Source organism: Glycine soja, chromosome 1, assembly GCF_004193775.1.
Source record: "Glycine soja cultivar W05 chromosome 1, ASM419377v2, whole genome shotgun sequence".
Taxonomy (NCBI): Eukaryota; Viridiplantae; Streptophyta; class Magnoliopsida; order Fabales; family Fabaceae; genus Glycine; species Glycine soja.
This window is the reverse complement of record NC_041002.1, coordinates 8,875,843-8,889,104: the sequence shown is the minus strand read 5'-3', so window position 1 is coordinate 8,889,104 and position 13,262 is coordinate 8,875,843.

The following is a 13,262-nucleotide window of genomic DNA, read 5'->3' as shown; positions in this document are numbered from 1 at the left end:
TTTTTATTCCTAAATTGTCCTTCCCACGGAATCATGATTCTGTTGAATAGAATGCATAACAAAATTATGATTTCTTTGTGCATTTATTTTTGCACACCCATACCACAATGGAATCACGATTCCATCGTACAATGTACAATGAAAACACAACTCCATTGTATATTTTTTGTCAATCCAAACATTACAACGAAATCATGATTTCATTATAGTTTTTATTTGGCATTCCCTTTAAACAATGGAATCGTGATTCCGTTATTTTTTTCCAAAACAGAATAGAATTGTGATTTCATTATATATTTTTAAAAGAAAATTACAAATAAAAAATACATTTGGTGTTTTTTTATTGATTGAATGTTGCAATACTACATTTATTGATTGGACACTACTTTTTTCTAAGATGTATTGACTGAGCATTATTTTTATGATAGGCATACCAACCATAATAAATATAAAAGCAACCTAAACCATTTATATTGTTGATGTGATCTCAACCATTGGTATGACTCACGAGAGAACAATAGATCTTCTAATATAAATAGCAGTAGAGGTTTGATGCAACTCAACACCTTTGCTTCTTGATATTCACCATATTGCTCAAAATATGGAGAGTGTATCTGTTGTTGCGTATTCCGATGGTTACATACTTTCATCATCTGAAGGGGTATTGCTTGAATGTCCTAGTGATCCTAAAGTCTTCACAATAAGTGAGGACATGTCACTTGATGCTTTAAGGAAAACAATTATGAACATCGTTGGAGGTTGCAAAATTTTACTAGACCCTTTTTATCATTAATGATCGAGATCGTACCCGAATCAAATAAACATTAAAAATGCAGTATCTAAGAAGTGATCTTAGGTCGTCTCCCAACGAGCAATGGTTAACCAAACGTTCATAACAGATAGTAATAAAACAGTAACGAATTGGGGGGGTTGTTTGTTTTTGTAATTCAAACAGCGAGCAAGTTTTAATTAGAAAATAACAGAATTAAACCATGTTGTTTCCCCTTGATTCACAAGCAACTCTCTTATCCTAGGTTACGAGAATTTATCATTTATCAGTTCAGCCACTTAATCCAACCCTAAATTAAATTACTAAGCGAAATTTAACATAAGGCTGTCATTATGTGATTAAGCAACACATACACCAATTAATCATGAACGAAACTGATCATTAAGCATGAACGTAAATTAAGCGCAGAGACAATTAATCAAGCACTAAGCATGCATGGATTACTAGCAACAAATACAGAGTAATTGGTGAAGAGGAAAAACTGATCAGAATTCAATAGTAATAATAAAACCTCAAAGAGAGTTGTGCTTGATCCTCAAGAGAAAACAACGCTGGAGACTTAGTCTTTCATTAATCAGTAGAAAACAAAATTGCAGATTGAAGAAGAAAACAAAATTGCAGATTGAAGCAGAAAACGAATTTTATTGCTACGTGAATAGTACGCATGAACAGTAAAAATTGGAATTGCAAAACCTAAAATTATTCTCCTCTCCCTACGAAAAAAACTCCTAAAACTAAAACCTTGGTGCTGTTATATAGGTTCTCAGCCCCAAAGTTTACAAATCTGTTTTAAGTCCAAGCCCATAAATAAAATAAAATCTGGACAAGATAAGATAAGATTTGATAAAATAAAATCTAGATGAAATAAAATCTAGATAAGATAAGATAAGATTGGATGAAATAATATCTAGATGAGATAAAATCTGGATAAGATAAGATTTGATAAAATAAAATTGTCTGTTCTCTTTAAGTTCAAGCTCAATTCTGGATTCAAGCCCAATTGCTTATAATTCTCCTTAAATTAAATTAAAAACACAAAATTAGTCCAGTAGGCCCAAATGATAAAACTGCATAATTAATTTGACAATTAAGACTAATCAGTAATTAAAATTGTGACAAAAAGGGTTAAGAAATAAGAGAAAATGATGACACATTAATTAACTTGTTTACGTAGGTGATGGTTGTGTTGAATACAGATTTGTAGAACTTAAAAACAATCATGATATGGGTAAAACCTTTTTTGTCTTTCTAGAATTTAGTAGCAAATGCATGATTGTGTTGAATGCAACTTTTGGTCAATTTCTAGATGAAATCCTTGTCCTCTTGTGCAAACCAATGAAACTATTGCTTTGATGCATGATAAATCTGTGTAATCATGTTTTTACTTTATAAAAACCATATGCTAGTTGTTTATTTAAAGAAAAGTTTGTATTATCAATGCTTCTTTAGTTGTTGATGTTTGTTTTATGAATCAATTGAAGAGACCGTTGTTGTTACTATGCACATGTTCTTTAAGTATTTTATGAATGCAAAAAAAAATGTAATTTAATCAAACAACAACAATAATATTATAAGTATTGTTGATTCATTTGTATTGGTCTTGCTTTTGTCGGGATATCCTTTTGATTAAATTCTTCTTCGTAAAGTAATGGAACTTCATATTTTTTCCGACTCCAAAAGGCTATGGGATTTTTTTCACAAATTTATTTTTCTATTTTCTCTTCAAATTATTTTACTATTTTTTGAATATTAGGAGTTTTTAGTTGTTCTTCTATTTTTTTATAGTAACTTTTTATCAAGCAACTACCAGCTTTATTTCTAATATACGATTTGTCTGCTTTGGTATCAGAGCCTGAGTCATGGGGAATGGCTTAGGCTTTGTCTCTAGAAGCTAAGAGTTCAAAATAAATTAGTCAAAAAGTAAAATAAATTAGTAGTAGTAGTAGTCTAAGGTCCAACAAGCTCTACATAACTCTTAATGCCATCAAGAATCGATCTTGCAATAAAAATTACAATTAATAACTATTTTTTGAGTGACAATGTAGGGAAAAAATCAATAAAATCCAATTTGCATTACCTAGCAATAGTAGTCTCCACCTAGTACATAGTCTGCCAGTGGCTGCCCAAGCTATGGCTGTACTGGGATGGGTGGTAAACGTACAAGACCACGTGGTGGTTGTCCCTCCTCCAGTGGAACGACATAGGGGTGGGAAACCTTGTAAAACCAAGGCAGATAATTAGAGGTGCAAGCCAAAGGACCCACAAGTGGCATAACATCGCCTAAGGGAATGATATGTTGTTGTGACTCCGCCATGCTTGATCACAAAGTTGATACATATGATAGGGAGGTGGCTAGTCTGGAATCTTGTACATGGCCAAACTATCTCAACACCCTCTTCAGACGATAAGGCCTCACTTAGTCCTACATTTGGTGAAGCCAAAGAAAATGGTTTGTTGTGCGAAGGGCCTCACACCCCTGTGCTCCTTATGTGGACACTAGATGAGAACATCCCTCTGTAGGTCATCCAGTCTCTCCCTGATCGGAAAGGCATGCCCAGTATCTTTCAATGGCTTCCATGTGGTGGCTATCGGTTCGTTCACCACATAATCCTTTGGCTTTGAGTAGTCAACATTGGACAAATGCGCAAACACCCATGACTGTAAAAAATATTAATTGCAGTAATAAAAAATAATTGCAATACTAAAATAATTTAATTACCATGAGTAACGTCATATAACCTCCACATTGTTTGTTGCTCTATTAACTCGCATAGGAGAGATGGTTGTAGAGGTACGACAATGCAGCTACTCCCCATGTGTACTTATGGCAAGCATCCAGGTTCCTGACTTACTGGAGGTAGCAATATGGATGTGAGTTGAGGACTTGTTAGCAAATATCATACTAGCAATCAAGTGCAAGAGATAAGTTGGGGTAGCCCAATCATAGGAGTCTGAATCAACATAGCAGGGATACAGGTCTACCGACCATGTCAACTGTAATGACCCATCTCGTCGCTACGATATCACCACTCTAATATGCGATAACTTCAATTTTTAAAAGAAAACTTCCTTAATTTGCTTATGAAAATAAAGTAAATATTTTTTTTTTACATACATTCACCCAACAACACGCCATTACTTAAGTGAATATACAATCATATAGGAATAGTAACTCAGTACACATCATGCACATAATGGAAATTAAATCTGTTTAACATATAATTAAAATCTAAGATTTGCATCTTTAACCCAACAAAATAAAACTTGAAAACCAACTATGGAGGAGTTGATTACAAAACACAACTATCTCTCCCAAAATAATGTCAACGTCATCACGTCGGCTCGGCGGCTCCTCACCAAAATTTTACTCCCTGCACCCTGCTACTGTTATTCTGCTCCCACGAACAAGGTTCGTGATTATCACATGTATCAACCACACGATACAAAATTGCAAGGGTGAATTCATTATAAAAAAAATCAATATCAAATCCAAATAACCACAATTAGCAAGAAACATAGGCAAACATTATGAGCTTACACCACATTCCTTATTCCACATCCACATTCAACAATTACTCATCATCCATCCATGGATTCAATCAATGCTGCACAGAATGATGCATGCACCTGACCTCAACTCTCAGATGCAATGTGGTACGTACCATCAACCAATACCAAGGAAATAGCCTAAGCGTGTCCGCATGACACTCTCACTTAGGAAAACTAGGCAGTAAGTGTCGAGGTCACCCTGTCGCACAAGGCAACTCCCCCCCCCCCCCCCCACGATGATCAGCCTGAGTCTCAAGGGAGTTCCAAACCGAGTGGCACACCCCCTAGAACAAGTATTCCTCCGCATAAGGAACTACAAGTACTTACTGGCAAAGTTTATACTATTTCCCGTGTCATATGAGGCATGAAACATGGGCGTCTCAAGTACATGTCCATGGATGAATTATAGCGCCTAAGCATCCCCTCGGAAATGCTTAAATTCTTTAACCACTCTATCTTCCCCCACCAGGGACATCCGACAAGGTCAATGTACCCCCCATGAACATACACAACATACGACGCATGAACGTGGGCGTCTCAAGTACATGATCATGGATGAATTAAAGTGCCTAAGCATCCCCTCATAAATGCTTAAATTCTTTAACCACTCTATCTTCCCCCACCAGGGACATCCGACAAGGTCAATGCACCCCCCCCCACGACATACACAACATCCAACGTATGAAACATGGGCGTCTCAAGTACATGACCATGGATGAATTAAAGTGCCTAAGCATCCCCTAAAAAATACTTAAATTCTTTAACCACTCTATTTTCCCCCACCAGGGACATCCGACAAGGTCAATGCACCCCCCCCCCACGACATACACAACATCCAACGTATGAAACATGGGCGTCTCAAGTACATGACCATGGATGAATTAAAGCGCCTAAGCATCCCCTCAAAAATGCTTAAATTCTTTAACCACTCTATTTTCCCCCACCAGGGACATCCGACAAGGTCAATGCACCCCCTCCATGAACATACACAACATGCACATGTCAATGCATTTCCAACATCATCAACATTCCATTTCAATGTTATTCTCAACATAAACATCATCTCATTTCAATGACGTCACCAACAACAACAACAACCTCATTTCATATTCACATAATCATCATAAATATCAACATCACCACATATCAATTAAAGTCATCAATAGCCACATCAATAGTAAGTCGCATTCCGCATATACATATTTCTCTCATGCCTGAGATTCACATTCCCCAGGGCTTCAAACAACACAAGTCAAATAAAGACAATAATTTCATTCATCAACAGTAAATATATTGCATCTCATTCGTCAAAAACATAGTTTTTCTTGAAAACCAGCATGCACATCAATAAAAATTATATCGCATCCCATTAGTTAAAAACGTTGTTTTCTATAAAGGAAAATCAACATGCAACATCAATATCAAATGTATCACATTCCATTAGTTAAAAACACAGTTTCCTTGAAAGAAAATCAGCATGCAACAGGGACAGGCAGATATTTTTATCGCTAGGTTCCCTGACCCTAACTATGGTATCAAAACGGTAAATCTTATAATAAACTCCCTTCACCTATTGTGAGCTCCCCGCCAGGTTCCTCTCTGCGCCACTTAGAGACCTCTTTCTCGTTCACGCTTGTTGACCCAACGCTAGTTTCTATTAAGCCAAACGAAGGAAATTACTATGAATTTCAGAAATAAAGTTAGTGACAATATTTTGAGTCAAAACCCTTGTCAAAACGTAAATGGCTAAAGAGTGTTTCGGATTTTATAAAAGGAACATCATTTTGAAATTCTAATCACGCCAATGTGACCGGGGTTCAGTAAAGGTCACGAAAATAACACCCATTCCATGAAAAGATAATGTTTACAAAGTCTCTTTCTCTAGGTTTTTCAAAGGAAGCGCAAAACATACAATGGTGGTTCCAAAGTCAGAAAATGATGCAAGGATAAGCTTAAACTACCAAGGAACAAGCTTAGAATCACGATTACCTCAAAGAAAACCGTAAAGGTCAGATTGGGCTTCGTTCTCAACCGAAACCGCGAGGCAAGTTTGGAAGATTCCGCTCCAATTGAAGGGTTCCTCTCAGTGTGGGGTTTCAACGGAAAACTATGGTGGTTCGTGGTGGCTACTGGTGGTTGTGGGTGATGGAAAAGAAGTTTGGGACGCTAGAAATGGTTTTGGAAGAAGGAAGGAGAAGGAAATGGCGTTTTTCCAAGGCTACACGAAAAGCAAAGTCTAAAACACTCAAGTGCTTCTGCTCGCGAGAAAGGAAGCGTTCCTCACACGCCAGATGTCTTATCGAAGATTGCAATGGTCAGATCGTGGACATTTGTCCTATGAACCTCTAGACCAAATTTCAAGAAGATCTAACGGTTAACGGATGCAGGAGGGTGCTTTTACCGAGATGGTTTGGGGCAGCTTCATTAAGAGGCTTCCTCGAGAAGCTTCCTTGTGAGGCTTCTTTGAGAAGCTTTCTTGAGAGGCTTCTTTGAGAAGCTAACACTTTAACTACTAACACCCTTCTAATAACTAAACTCACCTCCTTGAAAATAAAACACAAATAAAATAACACAACAAATATAATCAAACATCAAATATAATTACTAATAATATTTCAGGGTGTTACATCAACCTCACCCTGACACTTGTGTGTGCCGCCGTTGCAACATCTGTCTCTATTGGAATGCCAAGATGAGTCATTGGAAGGATCTTCATCGCTTCTCTATCAAACTGTGAGAGGACATCATCAATGGGTTTGCTTGTCACAGGCAAATGTAGTAGACAAGACACATCATCTAAAGTGATGATCATCTTTGTGACAGACATGTAGAAGGAAGACAACTCTTAGTAGGGATGAAGGATCCAAACATGGCTGGCAAGATTCAACTCTGGCTACTCTTGAAGGATCCAAACATGACCAACATAGTAGGTCTTGTATGATCAAATAAAGGACAAATCAACTAGACGTCCTCCAAATGAAGGTCCAATGATCCTATTAGCAGCTAGCCCCAGCTATGGCTTTGGCTTTGCCATTGGCTATTGCTGTTGTCGTCGCCCGTCAAAAAGTCGGGTGCATGATGACACAATCACTCTACGATGCCTCTCTCAGCATCTTTCTCTTCCTACGAGGGGCCTTCATCGAGGAGGAAGGAGGGTTGCGCCTAGCAACGTATGATGTTTGCGTCGTGCGAGCCATCACAAGTCTAGATCGAAATTTAAAACATTACATTAGTATTACTATAAATATAACAACAAAAATAAAACATCAAAATGCATAAGAGAATCACGATTTCGTTGTGGTGTTGAAAACCCAAAAAAACATCAATGACAAAATCACAAAGAAGGTAAGGGCCAATAGCAACTCCCTATCTGGAACAACGTTGGATGTGAACAATTAAATTATGTTTGCTAATTTTTCCCCCGAAATGGAACATGAAGTTTAGTACAATATTGATTTGTGAATATAGCAAGAAAATTGGATGGAATTCAATTTGTGTTAATATTTTAAGTAGCATTGGTTAATGAAATACTTTATTTTAAAAAAAAAATTGTAGTTGAATATTATTTGTTTGTGATGATTTCTTGAGCTTTATGATTTATAAATAAAGTGTGGAAATAGTCATAAGGATTAATAATTGAAAAAATTCACTCTCTCCCTCTATAAATATGACTTATTTTTCAATTTTATTTATCATTTTTATAAGACATTTTTCATGTTGTCTTTTGCATTAATTATTTTTTGACCTAAATACCTTCATTATCTTACAATAAATGCTATCTACTAACAAGATAAATATATTATCTCTCTTATAAGGATTCGATAAGAAGACTAACACATATTAATTAATTATGTGAGGAAGTTATTAAGTTAAAAGATAGAGATTGAGTCTCAATAATCTTGAGGATAATTTTGATAAAATAATATAAATTGTTAATAAATTTAATAATACTAATTATATTAACCAACTTTCTTAAAGGTGTGAATGAGTTAAAAGAGTCATATGCTAAGGGACAAAGGGAGTAAGTTAGTAAAGAATGTTAATTTGATAAGCATGGCAAATGGCTATAATTAAATAGATTTGTTACTATTTTTTAGGTTCAAATTTGTTTTAAGCCTCTATAAATAGTAAGGTTGACAAAATGGATGGTTGGGCTAGCGAAATCCATCGTGTCGTGCTATGCTTGTGCAGATGGAGTTTGAGGGTATTGAGGTTGAGGACTGTGTAAGTGCAAGCGACAATGAGGATTGTGTTGGAGAGGATAGAAAGTTCATAATAGATTTGGGGTTACATTAGGGAGTTGCATGGGGCATCCAGCATTTTTGCTGGGGCACTCAGCAACTTTCCAAAATGCCAAAAATACCCTTATGGTATTTTCGGTTACAAATAACAGCTACATTTTTTCATTTCTGCAGCGTCATTTTTTTCCACCAATTTTCCATAACTTAGTGTAAGTTGCTTCCGTTAACAGCGGTTTGAAAGCGTATTTGGTCTCCAGTGGTGTACGTGAAATTTTTAGGTGTATACGGTGATTTTTGGTCGGTTTTCGTCATCAGAAAATGAGAGGAGTGCCAAAAAATGTTAACGTATGTACGGATTGGCAATCTGTATAAACCATACAAATTGCCAATTCGTATGGCCATACGGATTGCCAATTCGTATGGCCATACGGATTGCCAATCCATATGTACGTCAACTTTTTTTGATACCGGCCTTTTTTTTATACGGATTACAAATTTTTTTTAATAAAAAAACCAAAAATAACAAAAATTTTGCAATGATAAAACAAATCAATTCAAAATATATTTTAATGATTAATTTTAATTCAGTTTTTGCTTAAACTTAGTTATTAATTTTAATTTGCTAATTGGTTAAATTTAGCAATGATAAAATTTAATTTAGTCATTAATTAAAAATAATTTATTTAAAAAACATGACAAAAAAATTTCAAAAATAATGGCATAATATTAGACATTACAAAAAACTATTATATATAAGTTGCAACAAATTTAGAATCAACACATGATAAAATAATTATTATAGGACAACTATTATATAAATAAATTGTTCAAAAGTAATTAAAATGTTCATAATAATAAAATGTTCATCGTAATTAAAATGTTCGAAATCTTAAAATGTTCATAAACATGGCCAATAAAGCACACGATTAAGGGTGGGATCAATGAATTGAAAAATGATTTCCATGTCAGCTTTCAAGGACAAGGTTTCGCAGAAATGTTTTCATCCAACTCCAATTTTAAGTGTCTTCCTCCAATGATTGAACACAAGCTGACATGTTCTCCAAGTGCAAATGAGTCCAGCCTTTGTCTTTAAAAAAATAATACATGCTGCTTGGAACGTCTTGATATTAAGAATAATATTATGTCAACAATTTATATAATGAAATTTAAAACTTGAAAAATAAAGAAATGCTAACAACTAAATTAGAAAGTTGCTTACCAGATTGCTACAAGTAACTTTCTGCTCAGTGAGATAAACCTTGAAGGTGACAGAATTTGGCACTTGATGGTATAAAGAGTGTCATCTTAGGAATGATTTGGGCAGGCAACTGGTCTTAAATATGGTAAGAAAAAATACACTCTTACCATAATGAGTTAAGGATATAAGATGATCTCTGGTCAGCTGGTAAAAATCTCAAAGTACTGCCCACCCTGCTTCAATGACTGGTTGGTCCAAATCTTTGTTATAGACAACGTTATGACAATTTCCGTCTTTGTAGAAAAAATTGATTTTTCTGTTAGTGAAAAACCATGCGGATTGTTGATCCGTATGAGCCATACGAATTGCTGATCCGTATGAGCCATACGGATTGCTGATCTGTATGGTTCGTACGGATTGGTAATTCGTATGAACCATACGGATCAACAATCACCAATTCATATGAACCATACGGATCAGCAATCTGTGTGGCTCATACGGATTGTCAATCCGTATGGGTTTTTCAAAGAAATAACCATGGAGCAGAGAAGCATGGTAGGGAGGAAGAATAATACACACAACAATACATAAAACACAAAACAAGCACCACCAATGCAAACCAAAACACAAAAGAATACACAATATTTAACGGCAAGGAAGAACAAGCACCACAGGAGGAAAAAGATTCACTAACCTCGAAGACGGGAGAAGAAGAGGCCGTAACTGGGAGGAAGAAGAAGAGGCCGCAACCGAAAGTGTAGAGAAGTCACAGGAGAAGAATAGGCAATGCGGAAATGAAGCGAGGAAGAAGAATTCTCAGAAGAAGAAGTCGTTTCTCTCGGAGGAAGAAGAAGAAGCGGTTTCTGGAAATGAACAGTGACTCGTACGGACGAGTCACTGTGCCGATTTTATATGAAAGGGTGAAGGACATTTTCGCCCTTTCACCCACATTGCTGGGTGCCCCAAGCAAATGTCGTTACATTATAGAAAAAGAAAAGGAAAAGGTGTTGACTACATTAGTAATTTGGTGGACATGTTTTTTAATTTAATAATATAGTACTCTCCGTCACCAGGCCAGTCTATCTCGAGTCCATTTGGCTCGTGGGCTATACAGGTAAGGCCAAAAAGGCTCGATTATATTTGGACTACCTTTTCTAAAGTCCAATCTAGCCCTAATTGTGGGCCCACCAGGCCCACTAATCGAATAAGGTCCATTTTGCTAGCTATAGTAAATAGCCATGGCAATAAAAGCTAACTCGACTTTGTTGTCTCGACGTTGACCAGTGAAACCCGCTTTAATTGGGGATGAGCATGGGATTTTTGTTTTTCCTTTCCTAAGAAAGAGGGATTTGGCCAAGGTTCGAGTACGACACGTGTTGCCCGTACCCCTGTCCTTGTTGATGGGTTTATAATATGTTTATTCATTTTTATGTTTATATATATATATATATATATATATATATATATATATATATATATATATATATATATATATATATATATATATATATATAATTATTAATTATAAAATTATGTAATTAATCTGATTTATTATTGTGTAGTTATTTTAAAAGATTGAAAAAAATATTCTTAATAGTTTAATAACGAATATTATAATTACTAATTAAAAAACAGTTTTGCTTTGCAAAATAAAGTAATAGTTACAAATTATACATCTAAGTAAAAATTAAAAAAAAAATAATTTTAACTGTTTATATTTTTGTTGTTTATTATTTGTAGGATTTTTTGTTATATGTTAGTTGAATTTCAATGTAATGAATAAGTTAATATATGATTTATCTAAAGTATATGAACAAATAAATTTACAAAGATGAATTCCACCTAGAGATGACAATGGGTAGGGTTTGAGTAGGGTCTTATAGTATTATCCTCATACCCATGTTTCAAAAAAAAAATACACATACCCGACTTCATACCTACACAGACAACCATTTTAATCTCCATCTTCGTACCGTTGGGTATCTACATACACATATATGCACCCATGACATGCACTTTGCTTATGTATAAAGTTAATAAATGAATAAAAATATATTAATTAAAAAAAATTAATACAAGTAAATTGAAATTCTACTCTTAAGTAATCCAAACATAACATTAAAAGCATCTACACGTAATACTGCCTCTTGTCTTATATATAAGAAATGATTACTAATTCATCAAGATCAATATAAGTGGTTAGATTTGTTAATTTTTCAAATTTTAATTTTATTCCAAGACTACCAATGACATTAAATGGTTTAAGAGATTATTTTATTTCAAAGATAATTTTTTTACCAATGAGTATACATTGTTTGGTTGATTTTTTTTATTTAAAAATATGGTTTTGTTGATAACTCAATAAGTGCACCAACTTTCATGGAAAAATAAGTACATATTATTAATAGACCTAATAGTTAATTAGGGTTAAAATGAAATTTAGCAATAAAGTAGCCATATGTTTTTTATAATTAGGACCAAGTAAATGTTGAATTTTATTTCTTATATATAGGACCAGGGGTAGTATTAAGAACAACCAAACATAACAATGATTCGTCCAAACTTAAGTCATAAATAAAGAACATTATAAATATAATCATCCAACATTACAAAGATAAGTCATTAAATAATTACAAATTTACACTACTAATATGAAGCACTAAACAACACAACATATCGATTTACAATTGAAAGTCAATCTTAAAAGAACTGGTCAACAAATTCATAAATTTATATATAAAAGTATATAATAGTTCAATATTCTTAAATAAAATGAGAAACAAATTTAATATAAGATATGTTGAATTAGGTTCACTACCATTTGTTATACTGTTTGTGATAGTAATAAAATTAAAAAATATAATTATTTTTCTTATAAAGATTATATATATAATATAAATTATTTACTTAAATAACATATTTTAATTAAATTAATATATAATATATATGTGTGAGGTGGGGCGGATGCGTACTATAATACTCATACCCGCACCCATTCCCGCAAAAAAATTGAGTAAATACCTGTTCCTATCCCCAATCCTAATAAGTGGATAATTCACTCCTTGCTTGCGGATACTTTTGTGAGTACCCGTAGGGTCTGGGCCTATTTTGTCATCCTTAGTTCCAACAAGGTTTCTTCAAAGCTGATAAAACCCAATGAGGATTGATAATTGCCATATATTCCTACATTTTGCTATCATTTTAGGGCAATTATGTGACAACTCCTATGCTTTTGAACATTGTTAATGTTCTTTTGATTTAAGTTTGAATAAAAAGCTTGGTGTAACTAAGATTTTCTAGTTTATAGCTTTTATGCTTGATCTTTGGTTTGTTTTATTTTCAGATTTTGCAAAAAAAAATTCTTTTCACAATAAAATCAAATTCAAATCCTAATTCAATTAAACACAAAGAGATAAAGATATAGGACGCAAGGAGTTTTTATATTGGTTCACTTCTACTAGTGAGATTACGCCCAATTCTTGGT